This window comes from Chelonia mydas, chromosome 7, assembly GCF_015237465.2.
Source record: "Chelonia mydas isolate rCheMyd1 chromosome 7, rCheMyd1.pri.v2, whole genome shotgun sequence".
Lineage (NCBI taxonomy): Eukaryota > Metazoa > Chordata > Testudines > Cheloniidae > Chelonia > Chelonia mydas.
Window position 1 is genome coordinate 77,457,211 of NC_057853.1, and position 6,000 is coordinate 77,463,210.

Consider the following 6,000-nt stretch of genomic DNA (forward strand, 5'->3'; position numbering starts at 1 on the left):
GGAGTAAATCAATTAAAATGGGATCATGCCAACAAAAAGCTTGCACTACAGTATTCACATCCATAGCAATGATCTGGAATTCTTCATTAAACTACCAGAAAATAAAAATTCTAGGTAGTTTTGGTACCATTTTAAACACATTATAAGCAAAGTGAAAATATGAACTAGAATTTATTCTGATATGCAGAAGCTATAGCTGTGCCCTGAACTGACAGAGTGACAGGATATGATCATCTAACAATTCCTGCAAACATTTCTCTTAATGCGTGCTTTCCTCCTACTTGGATAGCACTCTTCCTTTCCCATCCTACATTCTTAATCTCTTCCACCCCTCCTCTATAGTGCCTCCCTCTCTTCTTATACTTTTGTAGATACTTATTATTTGCCACTCATTAATATAGCATCTCTAACACCTGAGATGGGTGAATGAGGAGAAGGGACCTAGAGAAAAAGTTCATCTCAGCAGCTTCTCTGGCCAGCCCTAAATTCTATAGCTGACCAACAATTGAATGCAATTTTCCCTGCTGCAGAATCTGTTTTCTGTGGCTCCTGCCTATATTTGCTCAGTTTTCCTCTTTAGCTTGTACAGTAATTTAATTCTAGAATTCTTGCCTGTGTAGTTTTTTTTGTTTTATGTAACAGTACACCATGTAGACATTTGATGTATCCTTTATTCTTTTGGTCAGAAATAGACTACATATTCTTTCCAGCACCTCCCTTAAAATTTGAACTGTGTAAAAATATTACTGTTCTACTTTGTAATTAGTCGTATGCAAAGGAGGAGAGTGAATACTGTCTGCAATCTTATCACCTCAGGTTGTGAACTTTCCAGTTCTCACAAACCATGTGCAGTTTGCTTTGCAATAGACCTCTTCAGAAGCTCAGGTACTGCAGAAAGTGGTGACTGAACATGTAGCTTTCTTCTCTCTGAGTACTGAAGAAATAGCCTTGCATTGTCCAAGGGGAAATGCATAAACAGTAGTGCTGTGTCTCAAATGTGACAAAACTAAGCTCCTGACAACCCATACTAATAAAAGATCCCACAGCTCCTTTTCTAAGAGTAAAAGTGTTAATGTGGGTGTCCTGGCTAAATTCCAAACCCAGTAAATATACTGTCTTCTCGGTTTTCTGTGTGGTTCCAGTTAAATAAAATGCTTTTTGTCCTGAACTACTGTGTAGAAATATTGGTGCAGTTACCAAATATCCATCCAGTTTTACAATAGTGCTTAAGGGCCAACCAAAAATGAGGCCCAGTTGTCCTAGACACTGTGCAAACAGAATAGCAGACTGTTCCTGCCCCAAAGAGCTTACAATCTAAGACGACAAGACAGACCCAGGGTGAAGGGGAGTGGTAGAACACACAAGCAGCATGAACAATGTGAAGGCAGCAAATGTTTGTGTGTGGGGGGTGAGTTTAGGAGGGAATAAGCAAAATGGAAAGAAAAGCGAAGGAGAAGGAGGGGTGAGGGGACAGAGATGGAGTGAATTTGAGGTGAAGAGCCTGAAGGAGTGGGGGAGGAGAGCTATGGGGTTGTGGCAAACAGCCAATCAGCACAAGGCAGAGAAAGTTTAGTCAGAACTGTAGACAGTTCTCAATGTCTGAAGTCCAAAGGTCATAGTTTTGGCTGTTTCTTCTGTCCCTACCGGTGGGAGTCTCTAGCTACCTACTTTCTGTGGTTTTCTTTCAATAATTACAGATTACTATCCCAGAAGAGGCTGCTTCTTTGTAGGAGGGAAAATGACTCTCTCTATATATGAAGCATGAAAGTGTTTTGGTTTCTTTTGGATAAAAAGTGCTATATAAATAGAAATACTTATTACTGTTCATTACTAACTCAGATTTTTGCTGCTATCATAAACCTCAGAGTTGCACAGGTGTTCAATGGCATGCTAACGTAGTAATTATTTAGATAAATGATCTAAATTTATATATCTGTCACAATTCTATATTATTTATTACTTGATCTGAAAACTTTTCTATGTATTGAATGAAGTTGAGAGATTAAAAATGTAAGAATATTTTTGATTGCAAGTGTATAGATGCTCAACTAACATGATTTCACTGGTGTGTTGACACTTGGCCAGGGAGATGAAAGTTAATCATGTGGATGCACAAATGGAAAAAGTATCCCACTGTATAGGAGGAATGTCAGACTTGAAATAATGTTGGTATTTGTTAACTTGCCTTTACAAATATACCTGTGTGTGTGTGTGTGTTTCCCCCTCACTGTGTGTGCACAAGTCTCATTAGTAGGTTCTTGCAGTAGGAAAGGAAAATAATTGAATATATTTCAGTCTGCAACAAGAAGCTCCTGGATCTAATAGACTCTTGCTTTGCTGTTTCCCCTTACAGCTTTGTGACAAGATGATAAAAGGTACCATGGGGTGTTCTTGTTAAATACACACTATACAACCTAAGATAGGTAAATAACTTAAAAATTGACTGGCTAGAGACAAGCAGTGAAAAGGAAGAAAGAGTGTAACATTAATCTGCTGAGGGGAATTAATCTGTAATCATGGAATTGGTAACAGAGCATGTATGGAAGCTAAAATCAAGAGCTTTGGGTTCTCCCTCAGTCATGGGACGCTCTTTGTGCTGTTCTCATACTACCAAGCCTACCATCACAGTGCTCCTTGGCATCAGTGCTCTACTCCTCACTCTGACATGTGGATATTGGAGAAGGGCAATGGCCCATATGTATTGTGTAATTGGTGCAGTTTGAGTTGATGGGAAGGGATACCAGTCAGGGTTCAAATGTAAGGGATCCTAAATTTTGAAGGTTGCTGTACTGCTGTGGCTGCTTCTTGAGTGCCCCCTGCTGGCCTATGGTGTGGTTTTACAGGCAGCCTGCCCTTTTTAGCTCTCTTTCACAGGCTCCTTAAGACTCCGGTCAGTCTGTGTTGTGGTTCACAGTGCCCCTTTCTGGGGCTGGTTTAATTTCAAATAAAGTTCATACAGACTTCAGAGTCATTAATCTCAAAATAAGCCAAAGAATCCTCAACATAGCCCAAAATCATAATTCAGCACTTCATACTTAGCTCTGGTTCTTTAGCCACATCTACAGCTGGCTCTTAGTCAGTCTGCTCTACCTGAAGTTGTTAGTCTGCAGCCTTTTCTGGGAAAAGCTGACCCCTCTATCTCTGCTTCCTTTTTCTCTCTCACAGTTGCACCTGTAGCTTCCTGCTGCCTTTTATATTACAGCATGTGATCCTCCTCAGATGAGACTCATCTTTAATCAGGGCTGGCTTGGCTTAGCACCAGGCTCTCCTGCCCATTGGAAAGCCACCATTTTACAGTTGTATTATGTGGGGTAGGAATGAATACATATATGGGGGGTGGGAAGGGATGTGTGTGTCGTGAGGAACAATGGGGAGAGGAGGAAAGAAAGACAGGACAAGGATCTTAGGGAATGTGTCAAAGGAAGAGAGCTTGACTCCTTTTCAGTGCTTTGTGCTGAGTCCAGTGAGCAGCCTCAGACCAGCACTGACGAGTGTGAGATGGGAGAGGCAGATATGTTTGAGAAAAGGTTGGAAAACATAGACAAGGGAGAGGAGAAGGAAAACGAAGGGAGAAAGCACTCAGGCAAGGGCGAGTGAAGGAGAAAACAGACAGAAGAGAGAGAAAGAAAAAGAAGAGAGAAAATCCAACCTTCCAGAAAGTTCTGAGTGTCTTCTTTATCCTGCACAGGCAGGAGATGCTGCCTCAGAACAGTCAGCTCGGGTGTCTGCAGGAGGCAGGTGTGACAGGAAGGCAGAGCTCGCCAGATGTCAGGTAGGAAAACAAGGAAAGAAAAGGAACGAAAGAAAAAGATGAGCAGCAAAGTCTGTTTATCTCCAGACTGTGGTCACATGGCTTCTAGTTCCTCAAGTGCTTGGGTAAAAGATGTAGGAGCCAGTGTGCAGAAATCTGGGGCCTTGTGACCATACAGGTTTAGGGGCCCATAAATTCCACAACAAAATCACCAATGTTTGATGGAAAACTGACTGGAATTAGTCACTGTAAATTGTATTAGGAAAATATCTGTGAAAGCAATTGGTGAACATTCCTAGTGCTGCAGCCATGGCATTTGGGTGCTTGTGCTGACAATTGCCTGCTAGTAGGAGATGGCAGTACCGACTCTTCAGACCCTCTGATAATAGGTCTGCAAATATTATTTCATATAAGGAGAGACTGAGGCTCCTTGCAACTGAGGGGTTCTCAGTTCTGCTGGCAATCTGGGTTTGAGAAGCACAGTTAAGAAAGCCCTGCAAGGGCTTTGCTGCTTGAACTAAGGTGCCTCCAATTCTTTCTCCTCAAGGTTCCCCATAGGTACTCCTGCTTTCTCATCACCACTGGATGGGACCCTAGAGGGTTCTGAGGTATAATTTAATATTTACTAGGTCTCCATAGCCCCTGCTAAGCGAGTCCTCCATGTTTGCTTGAAAGAGCCAACAAAGAACTGATAAAATATTTAATATAGCAGAGTCAAAAATCTTTATGTGTAGAGTCAGCAAACAGCAGATTCCTTCAGTGCAATGTGTATAGGTTGACCTGGTTAATACCTGTGTTATCAGCCACCTACTTCCCCGCTCCCCTTTGTTTCTCTTCACCCTTCTGCTATTGTCCTCCTTTGGGGATTATGCATAGAACAGAAATTCAGGGAAGATTATGTAGGAGTAAATATATTTTTCTGTACTTTTGTAGAACAAGGGCATTTTCCCAGAGTTAAAAGGCATGCAAGAGTGCAGCATAATCCCAGTCTCCTTATTCATGGATCAGTGAGGAAAAAATTAAGGTAGTCTGAACGTCACCCTTTATATATGTTACATTCAAAATAACAATGTTAGGAGAATGTTAAGACCATAAAGTCTAGTGCTCAAAAGTTAGGAAATAGCTGAATTAAGGCTGATTGGGAAACTGATTTTTGAAGCGTCAGAAAATTAACAAAACTAGGATGTTCATTTGGAAAGCAATATCTAAAATGATCAGTGTGTCAAATTCAGCCATTGTAAAATTATCCACCTGACATAGGTTTTATAAAATGGAGTCACAAGACCTATGTTGTCATTGTTACAGGTATTTTTAAGCAAGTGAAGAGTCGTGTATAAACGCTCTTGAGGGCAGCCCATTTCTGAATTGTGGTTCAACAGCTCTCATATTTTCTTGATTTACTGTATAGTATGGAATCTGTCACAGATCCAGTCATGTGCCCCCTGCTGTCCACCCACTCAACTGCTGTGAAGGAAATCCAAACTTCTGGATCACTGGGTGTTTTAAGCCGCTGGAGTCTGAACAGAGTCCAGCCCCTGCCATCGTCTTCTAAGAGAGGAGTGTCCTAGGTACATTCTCAAGGCTCACACCCTTTGTCTAGCACGCTCTCATAAAAGCTGGAACCTGTTGTCAAGTTGCCTTGCCCCTTGCTCACGGCTGATGTTTCAGATTCCCCTGTCTCTTAAATTTACCCTCTCCCAGAACTCCATCCCAAGGTGTGAGCCATGTGGTTTACTGTTTTATTCTCTTAGAAGGTGGAAGAAGCAACTTGAGGAGACGCTGTTCTAGATTTGATTTGACAAATAGGGAGAACTGGTTGAGAATTTGAACTTGGAAGGCAGCATTCCTCCACTGATGCCTGCTCCACTAAGGACTTGATGTCACTGGCATGACTTAGTTGCCCAGTAGCAGCTCGAAGCTGTGTCTCGGCCAGGGTTGGCCCAAGAATCAGAGAGTTGGAACTGGTTCCCTGATGCCCTCATCTCTCCTGGGCTGAATGGAACTCCTGGCACAGGAGAGAATCTTGCCTGTTATTTACACTTCTCTATTAACATTATTATTGTTATTATTTGTATTCCTGGCTGATCTTATTTTTTTGGTTATTGTCAGGGTGAAGTATGATACTGTTACTCCAAGAGTAAAACTGATAATGTATGTGAATTATTAATCTAGATTGACCTAGCTATGGCATTAAATGGTGTGAAAAATTCACATCCCTGAGCACTATAGTTAAGCCAAATTAACTCCCA